Source organism: Lissotriton vulgaris, chromosome 5 (assembly GCF_964263255.1).
Source record: "Lissotriton vulgaris chromosome 5, aLisVul1.2, whole genome shotgun sequence".
Lineage (NCBI taxonomy): Eukaryota > Metazoa > Chordata > Amphibia > Caudata > Salamandridae > Lissotriton > Lissotriton vulgaris.
Genome location: NC_141693.1, coordinates 1252987892 through 1252998052, shown reverse-complemented (window position 1 = coordinate 1252998052; position 10161 = coordinate 1252987892). Strand labels below are relative to the sequence as shown.

General features: G+C 43.3%; 1 protein-coding gene and 1 long non-coding RNA gene across 2 annotated transcripts in view; one reads left to right on the top strand and one right to left on the bottom strand.

Annotated features, from left to right (window-relative positions):
* The first annotated feature begins 791 nt into the window (after positions 1–791).
* LOC147712419 (large ribosomal subunit protein P2-like) overlaps positions 792–10161 on the top strand; it is an 82919-nt gene continuing 73549 nt past the window's right edge. The window contains exon 1 of the mRNA XM_086923105.1: positions 792–854. The gene's annotated coding sequence lies outside the window, so the exon portion shown is untranslated. The remainder of the gene's footprint in view (positions 855–10161) is intronic.
* On the bottom strand, positions 2506–4534 carry LOC147712420 (uncharacterized). Its single transcript, XR_015295995.1, has 2 exons — positions 4285–4534; positions 2506–2800 (listed from the first exon to the last, which is right to left on the bottom strand). It is a non-coding gene; the product is annotated as an uncharacterized LOC147712420 (long non-coding RNA).

The following is a 10161-nucleotide window of genomic DNA, read 5'->3' as shown; positions in this document are numbered from 1 at the left end:
ACCAGAGAGATTCAGGGACTTTAACATGGACTGGAAGTAAGAACTTTTATTGTTGATTCACGATGTGTAAAGGGGGGAGATATGTGGTGACGCACCTGCGTTGGCGCACTAGTGTTCCGCTAGGCGGAACAGGAAACACGTCACGCGTAGGCGGAAGGCGGCCATTTGTAACCATTGGCGCCTACCGCTTCAAGCAGAGCAGAAGTGTGTACCCGGCGCTCCGTCTTAGAATAAAGAATCACTTACAAATTCAATGAGCGTCACTCTTAATTTAATGATTCTATATGAATGGCGTCTGGCGCCCATGCTAGGCGTATATAAACATATTTCCTCCTAGGAAGTTAACAGTTACATTCTACACAGAGCAGCACATGCTAATGTATTTTTGGGACATATGCTAGGTGTTCTGTCTCTTTTTGAGACACTGCTGAAAGCGCCCGTTCGTTGCAAAATGGACTGCTTACTTTAAATAACACTTTAAGCAACAGGACGATGAAAACAGTTTTAAGAAACGTCTTTAGCGTTACGAAATAGACCTGCAAATTTTACATAAAGTGACTAAAAACGTTATTTTTTATACTTGTTCACCGTAACTATATTTAGAGACACGTTGTCTTTTATCTACATTAAAATAATCCATCATGAGTTCATAACCTCTGTTTAAGAAGATGAAACGAACAGGTGCAACGGCACTTCTGTATTAAAAATTGTTGTTGCCTTTTATGTCCTTTAACCGGAAGCCCGTGCCGTCTGCTTGGAGAAACCCCGTGCTGATTATGCGCATGCTCTTTGAGAAACTTCGGTCGGAGACGAGAGGAGTGTGCACATCGTTTCGCGTCTGTTATAGACTTAAAGTAAGTCCATAAGGTTGCATATACTGATCCTATCCCGTCGTGTTGATTTGTTACAACTATGTGTCCTTCGTCCGAGCCACGCTTTGGTGGTTTATTTTTTAAACTCTTGCCAATCATTCCGCACCATGTTTGGTGGAGGTTACGGTAGTGCCCCAGGAAAGCCGACCAGTGACGCAGATAGGATCTGTCAGGAAACCCCAGCTCTTGTCCCGGTACCGTACGTCTACAAAAGCTCGTGGGGCTGTGCTCATGGAATTAAGGACACGTATTTAAAATACATCGAAATGCTTTCGACTGGCAATGTTTTTGGATAGGGCAGAACTGGAAACGTGGTTCTTTCCAACGGTAAGATTAAGGTTTACTTATCAAAATTGTGGTCTCAAGCAGGTCATAGTAGTTTGTGTTTAATTTAGCATTAGTAACGTGTTATTTTGTATACACAATATGTGTCATGGGGTGCTAGGGCAAATTGAGGTCACTAGACTGCAGTTGTTAGAAATTCATCTTTTATCGCTTGCCATCCCTAGTCAAAAAGGAAGATCATCCTGGAGTGATTCTGAAGTCATTGGATGGCTTCAGCCAGCCATTCCTGGGGACGTCATCCCAGGCCATCCTGAAGTCTGCCCACAGGGCTGATTATTTAAATGGGATGACTCTTACTGTAATCACAAAAACTACGCTAGGATGGTGTTCTGATGACTATTACTGTAATCACAAAAACTACGCTAGGATGGTGTTCTGATGACTCTTACTGTAATCACAAAAACTACGCTAGGATGGTGTTCTGATGACTTCCACTGACAGGGAGTGATTACCTTTTACAACTCCACGAATACTAACTGACAACATCAGGATGAGTGAGAATGACTCCTGGATGGGCTCTAGACAATTTAAGGATGACTGATGATTATCCCTGGATGATTCTATAACCGCTTCAGGATGGAAGTCAATTACTCTGGTACTTAGGTTTTGTAATGGAAGGGTACCCTTCCATAACCCAAAAAATACTATGTGTACACAAAAGTGAAACTTTTCCCATTTCGGATGTGTTGAAAAAAACTGAAAACGCTCCTATTTCCTAAATAAACTCCATGTCTATCATGTCCCCTCCCTCTTCCCTCCCCTCTCCTCTGGATAAATCAAACATTATAGCGCGGGATGCCTTCGGGTCACCAGGCGCTCTACAAATCGTTAAATAAATAAATAAATAAATATTGTACCAAATACCAATTTGCTCTTGTTTGCAAATCCCGAAAATTTTGAATCAGGTCTGCATTATAAACTCAAGCAAACCAGACACAAAACGTCTCTAAATCTGGTCCTAATACTTAGATTATTTGTCCTGCATTGGAAAGATTACTTTTTAAACTCTAAAGTGAGAGGTAGACACTTGTATAAAATACAAGTTGCTATTTTTGGCTATGTTTGTGCTGCAGAAATACCACAAGCACCTTTATATAAAAGAAGTGGCCTGCAGCAGTTATACCTTTGCATTCAGATCAGCTTAACATGTGCCACTACTCCCATACTCCTGACTCACTGGGATTTGCCTTATTTAGAGGTACAGAGCATTATCGGACGCTGTTTGACATGGTGACCATTTGCAAAACACTAACCAAAATAGTGGTAAAGGAAAAAAATTATCAAAAGGGAGGTTTCAATGTAATTTTATTTATCTAAAGCACATATTTGGCCCCACAGGGGCCAGGATACCAAACAAGAGAAAACATCCAGAAAAAAAATTAAGATCCGGGGAAGAAAGGCCAGACTAATGCAACAATAACAAATAGCTCAACGAAAACCAGCAACTTCATGGTTTGATTCTAGATGCAGAGATTTTCTTAATCCTCTTCTGGCATTGCAAATTTTTATAGCCAGCTTCCTTCTCATACTTCTGTTGTCCAGTGATGACCAGCCGTTGGCACTGCACACAGACTTCATAAACTCTGGAAAAACAAAATAACATACATCAGTATCATGTTCCCACCATTATTTATGGTTTTTAATACGGCTGGGCTGCCTATCAAAAGTTCCAATTCCATTATTTCATACAGTCTGCCAGATGAGATATGGTTAGGGTTACATGGTTCCTAAGTGAAACATTAAGGCCACTTGGTCAAAGTTTGGCACAGCTTAGAGCAAAGCATTGATGAAGAGGGGGCCAGAAGCTGAAGAAAAAAAAAAAGTTCCCTTATGAACTATGAGCCCCTGGTCCACAATGACAGTTCTAGCCCCAAGTAGCAGTGTGTCTTCTCTGGCTCTTTCACCCTTTTGAAATGCTGGGGTACTTGATAAAGACTGTACAAATGTAGATGCATTAAAACAAGCATGGGCCATAGTCCTGTTCACTAGACGCGGGCAAGCTTCCTCTGCAAACAGAAAGTAATCAGTGCCAAATTTCTTTACAAAACCATCATTGAGGCAGCCAGGGTGAGTCTGAACTGTACTTGCAATTATCATATTTGGAAAACAGTTGTCTAAGAAACTAGCATAGTGACCAGAAATCAAAATAGGAGCTTACTACCAAGTGTTAGGACCAGGACCAACTGATCTAATTATTAGGGAGTTGATCCAGTCTAAATTAAAGCTGCGAGCACAGTATATTTTGTAAGTGCAGTTTGCTATCACTCATTTATCCAGTTTGAGAACCTCACACCTGGACCTACAGATTTACAAATGAAATCCCAACTCAAGGCTTTGCGCCAGATTTCCATGCCATTTGTAGCACAAGATCAGCACAAACTGTTAAGAAATTACAAGGCACCCCCATTGCTCTTATTGTTCTTTTGCAAACAGCTGTTAAGCAATGATGGAGTCATCGTTCAGTTATGATACAACCTCACATATGCAAACATACAACACAATGTATAATGAATTGTCACAATCCCAGCTCGACTGAATGTTAATTGCCTTACTGCAACTATTAAATCATTTCAAATTTGTTGAACAAGGATCCACGCTACATCCTCCTTTCAGCATCAAAAAGAAGTAATTCTGAGGCCACGTTACTGTCCAGAGGCCTTTGTTATGCCACTGGTGTAGAGTCTTTCGAAATGTGGAAACTGCACCAAATCATGTAGCTAGTTACAACCTACGACAGATGGCGGCAAAGGCTTTTCTTCTCTTACAGGTTACATTGTATCTCATGAATGAATGCATCAATTACAGAAAACCTGGTTCACAAAAAACAAGGCCCTAAACACACACCATTAGTGGCATTAGATAGAACAAGGCTCAGGCACAGAGCTCCATACTCAGACTCAAGGACAGCAGGGTAGGGGCATTGTCAGTCGCACCCTCTCCATTTGCAGACAGGGAGCGGGGTGGAGTGAAGTGTGAATAAATTGGGAAGTCAGGGACAAGAATGTGCTTTGCATAAGTCACAGCTCTGCCTAGCATTTCCTGCACTCGCTGTGTGTTGTTGACTTACTTGTTCGGGTCCTGTTGTCCTGCAGTCAGGAATTTGTGGATCCTTGATTGGACACCTCTGACATGTTCCAGCCCTGACACGCGGGTCTTCCTCTCCCAGGTCGTTGATATCTTCTTCCGGGTTCCTTCGCCTCTGTGTTCCCTCGCCAGAGGTACATGCTTGTGTAGCTGTTTCTTCGCACCAGAGTTTCTTCGGCCTCTCGTCCTGTACAGAATACAATGAGAGAAGAAAGATATATTTAACCAAAGAATCCTCGTCTATCTTGTATATGGTAGGATGATGGTATACATATTTAGAAGGACATAGGTACTTATCTGATTTATCTGATCCAAGTAGAGTGGAGAAATGGTTATTCTTTTGTTTCTCCTTTTTAACACAGGCTGGCTCTAAAGAGAAAATAGATATGTTTGTTTCCTGATTTCTTAAGGAGAGCGAAGGAGGGAGAGAGAGAGAGCGCAGGAGAGAGAGAACGAGAGAGAGCGCGAGCGAAAGAGAACGAGAGAGAGAGAGGGCGAAGGAGAGAGAGGGCGAAGGAGAGAGGGGGCGAAGGAGAGAGGGGGCGAAGGAGAGAGGGGGCGAAGGAGAGAGGGGGCGAAGGAGAGAGGGGGCGAAGGAGAGAGGGGGCGAAGGAGAGAGGGGGCGAAGGCGAGAGGGGGCGAAGGAGAGAGGCAAGTGACAGAGGATGCATTAAAGACGTTGATATGATGGGTAAATTATGTGTGGTAGTGGGCAGACGGGGTCATCTTTGGGGGAATTTTGCACTTGTTATCAAATGGAAAGTCATCCAGCAAGCATAAATGAGTGACTGTGGCAAGTAAGGGTGAAAAATCAACTTGTGAGAAAAAGCCTACATCGGAAAAAGGGATAAGCAGACTTATTTGTGCCTTGGCACCATGCTCCTCAGTGAGCAGCGCTGTAATGACACAATAATATGAAACTTATAATGCGCTCAGCTTACCCTGGGGCATCCCGGCGCAGTCCTTTTCTCCTTCTGATGCACACGGCTTTGTTATTGGAATGTGGATTCATGGTATGGCAATGCCTTGGATCAAGGAGGGTGTGAAATTAACAGTTGAAATGACACACTAAGGTGAAGTTACATAACGAAGAAGTTCAAATGAAGGAATAATGTTTGTATATAGTGTGGAGCAATAACGTAATGAAACTTGAGGTGAGACCCCTGCAGATCACATTGAGAGGCTGCCCTCCAGACTTTCTCAGGAGCTCTGAGGCCACGTTACTGTGCTGAGCGGCTCCCTGGAGTTCGGGACCCCCTGTACTCCAGAGGCCTTTGTTATGCCACTGGTGTAGAGTCTTTCGAAATGTGGAAACTGCACCAAATCATGTGGCTAGTTACAACCTACGACAGATGGCGGCAAAGGCTTTTCTTCTCTAATAGGTTACATTGTATCTCATGAATGCATAAGGCCTCATCAATATTAATGAGGGAAGAGCCAATTGTATGCTGCTCCAGTACTCTTCTGTTGCTGGAAGGCACATGAAAACTTTTTATAATGCTCGTGAAATTTCCAAATTTCGGGTTATATGACATTTGCTACATTCTATCCATTTTTGTGGCTACAAAATCTCGCAGTTTATACTGACTGAAGCAGAAAACGTCTCGTAGGAGACATTTTCTTGTGTGCAGCTCGAGTGTATCTCATGACTTTTGAACGTGAGCTATGCCCACCCACACATTCAATTTTCATGCAAGATACCAACATAAGTGGATTTCATTAAATTTCATATAATTTTAACTAATTTTCAGAAGGCATACATTTTCACGTTTGCATAGGCCTTATTCTAGAGACCTGGCGAAAGCCAGATAACGGAAGTACGTGCCAGCAGTTCCTGAATTTAGTGCCGAGAACTGACTAGCATCTTTGGCAGGAGGAAAGTCTTTTGTCAACTGCAGTGGCTGTACCCTAGCAAATATTCACTTTTGAACCGCGACTTCGCCTGCTAAAAGGTGCTCATTTGTTTTAACTTGTGTTATCAATTTTATCACACACTCTAATACCACAAGCCGCGTTTCTACTACATCTCTATTTATACCGATTTGGCCAGAGTCTGTCGTTTCCGCTCTATCGGTATTAGGGGCCATTTTGTTGGCCTTAGTATAGTAGGAGCCTGCAGCCTTCTCAACAGAAATCTGATTGGCAGAAGCGAGGCCTGCATCTCACAGGAGAAGGGAGTGGGTTCTGTGCAAGTCATCCTTCCTATGTTGACGCTCCACCTCCCTGTGTTTTACTGTTCAGAACATATTCTTCGTTTGCACATTTGCTTTATGCAAATAAGCTGCAAATAAAATGTTAAATGCTTTCAGGCATCCATATAGGAAACAACCGATGTTGTATATCTCTGTACTAAAAGTCATGGGAAATAAAATTAAATGAATATGCGACCAGTGTTTCATCATGTTTGCTTTGCTTGTTCGTGCGTGAGGCTGGTATGATGTGATGTTTTGGTTTCCCCCTGGCAGTTTTAGAGGGAACTGTCCCAGATTATCACAAGACCTTATGCTGTACTTCGTGTCCCTATCTCTCTTGAAGAATCTCATGTGCTTGTGACACGGATACATTTCAGATGAAATGCAGAATGTCGCATGATTTAGAAGAAATCATCTCAACATTGTACCCAGCGTTAATTTCCGAACTAACACTAAGCGAAAACTTTAGCTACCTAATACACGGGCAGTAATTTATTTTTCCTTACGGCGAAGAACTTGCTGTAAAACATTTTTTAGGCTTTTTGCAATTTTCCACAACTTACACAGGCACGCACTACCACACATACACAAAATATACATGCTCAAACACAAAAGGTGCATAAACAAGCAGGCATGCTGATACAGACAAACATCAAACACACACGCAATCACGCACGCACACACATTGCAACGCATTCATTACACTAACACGAAGCACACACCTTTATCTTAGTGGGCCACCCGGTCACCGGTCAGGCGTACACCCTCAGCTTGGAAAAGTGTGCAGCCAACGCATCGGGTGCCACATCAACCAAAGAAATTGTCCTTTTTTCTTTATATGCAAGGAGCTGCATCTTGGCCCACTTATTGAAAACTCGTGCTTTCCGAAAAATGAGGAAGCTCGTCTGGGACGGAAACTGAGCAGCTGGGACCGAGAGCGGAGGACTGCCGCTCTTTTTTAAGGAAGGCAGCTGCGCTAGAATCGGGGGGCTGACCCAGGATATGGGCGCGTGCAGATCCGTGGAGCTTGCCCCGATGGACTAACATCTACCTAGCAGCTGCAGCACTTACCGGAGTATGCACGCTGGGATCGATGAACTTGTGATGCTTTGGAAGTGTAGTTGGAAAAATAAAGACTGATCCCGATCCAACGTCCATTATGGCCATTGCCCTCACGGTATTCGTTCTTGCCGCAGACCAATAACGTCACTTCCGGCGCTCCCGGATGTGCGTAGGCTTTTGCACGAGGAATCCACCGGCTTCAGGATCAGGATATGCAAGAGTGAGAGAGAGCTGCTCTCCATTGGCACTGTGTTCGAGGCAGCTGTGCTTTTTACAAATGTATTTTAGTATTGTGATGGAGTGAATTCGGCAGTCCCAAGGACTTCTACAAATTAGCTTGTTTTCCTTTGCAAGACCATTCCTCTTTAGGGCCATGAGCAGGTCTGTCCGCAGTTGTCTAATAAGTCTAACAATCGGATTCCATGGAAATACTCTATGAAGGAAGTGCAGCCTGGGTGTACAGAAAGTATCATTTGCAATCACAGCAGCGCCTCTCGTCATTCTGCATTCATAAACAGTTTTGGGGTTTGTAGGGCTTTTGGATTTTAGGGCGTACAGGGTCATTTTAGGGTTGAGGGTGGGTTTGTGTTTTGGAGGGCCAGGTGTAATTTAAGGGTTTAGAGCATGTTTGGGTTTTGGGGTGCCAGGGTTAATTTTAGGGTTTAGAGTGTGTTTGGGTTTTAGGGTACAAGGGTTAATATTAGGGTTTAGGGTGTGGTTGGGTTTGGCGTGCAAGGGTTAATTTGGGGGTTCAGGGTGTGTTTGGGTTTTGGGGTGCCAGGGTTAAGCTTAGGGTTTAGGGTGTGTTTGGGTTTTAGGGTACAAGGGTTAATATTAGGGTTTTGGGTGTGTTTGGGTTTGGCGTGCAAAGGTTAATTTGGGGGTTCAGGGTGTGTTTGGGTTTTGGGGTGCAAGGGTTAATTTGGGGGTTCAGGGTGTGGTTGGGGTTTGGGGTGCCATTGTTAATTTTAGGGTTTAGGGTGTTTTGGGGTTTTGGGGTGCCATGGTTAATTTTAGGATGTTTGAGTTTTAGGGTACAAGGGTTAATATTAGGGTTTAGGGTGTGTTTGGGGTTGGTGTGCAAGGGTTAATTTGGGGGTTCAGGGTGTATTTGGGTTTTGGGGTGCAAGGGTTAATTTGGGGGTTCAGGGTGTGTTTGGGTTTTGGGGTGCCATGGTTAATTTTAGGGTTTAGGGTGTGTTTGGGTTTTGGGGTGCAAGGGTTAATTTGGGAGTTCAGGGTGTGTTTGGGTTTTGGGGTGCCATGGTTAATTGTAGGGTTTAGGGTGTGTTTGGGTTTTGGGGTGCCATGGTTAATTTTAGGGTTTAGGGTGTTTGGGTTTTGGGGTGCCAGGGTTAATTTTAGGGTGTGTTTGGGTTTTAGGGTACAAGGGTTAATATTAGGGTTTAGGGTGTGTTTGGGTTTGGTGTGCAAGGGTTAATTTGGGGGTTCAGGGTGTGTTTGGGTTTTGGGGTGCAAGGGTTAATTTGGGGGCTCAGGGTGTGTTTGGGTTTTGGGGTGCCATGGTTAATTTTAGGGTTTAGGGTGTGTTTGGGTTTTGGGGTGCAAGGGTTAATTTGGGGGTTCAGGGTGTGTTTGGGTTTTGGGGTGCCATGGTTAATTTTAGGGTTTAGGGTGTGTTTGGGTTTGGTGAGGGGGTACTATTACAAAGCGTATGACACCTTACACAACATGTTTTGATAAAGCCAAACCAAAGTTAGCAATGACCGCGAGGATCATAATGCACTTAAAAGTATATGGTATGGCTATATCATAGAACAGCTATAAGGACATGGTTCCGAAAGCTGCAGACAGGCTCAGCTCATGCTAGAGCACCATCTCACATAATACCAAGCACTCTCTGCCTTCGGGATTGTTAAGGCCTGCCTTAGGAGTGACTTATAGGTATATATGTGTCTATATAGGTTTAGATATAGGTATACTATATCTAAGCAAAGGGTGATTACACCACTCTGCCCCAGCTGAGTGATCAGCCAGTTGTGTCAATTTAGTAGGGCCAGCCAGGGGTGGCATACTACAAGCTGCAGCCCCTGGTAGGCCTTGGGTGCACATATGCCCTGGGTACCTATAGTACACAGTACTGGGGCTTATAAGTGTGACCCAGTATCCAATTGGAGATGTACCTAAGGTACATGGAGTCCATTACAGTTACAGTGGATGCTTATCTTACCTGGTTGGTACAAAAAGAAAGTGACAAAAAATCAATAAATGTGTTAAAAAAATAACCACTGATTTATACAGTTTGCTAAAGCACATTGTATGCTCTGTTGTGTATAATAGAAAACGTATATGACATTTTGCGTTTATCTGCAATTTATTGTGCAATCATCCAACAGTTTGCATTTTTCTGGAAAACTGAAACCAAAGTGGTGGACGTGCTCTTTAAATAGACAAGCAATTCCTGTTAAAATCACCAGGCGCAAAAACATCTTATTGAAAACACAATAGTACCTTTGAAGTATTCAGATGCTCATTTTCAAATCACCCCAAAGTCATCAGGAACAATGTCATCTTGTAAAGTTATCGGAGAGTCATTTAGAAGTCATCCTTAAATCATCATGAATAATGACACCTTCTAAAGTCAT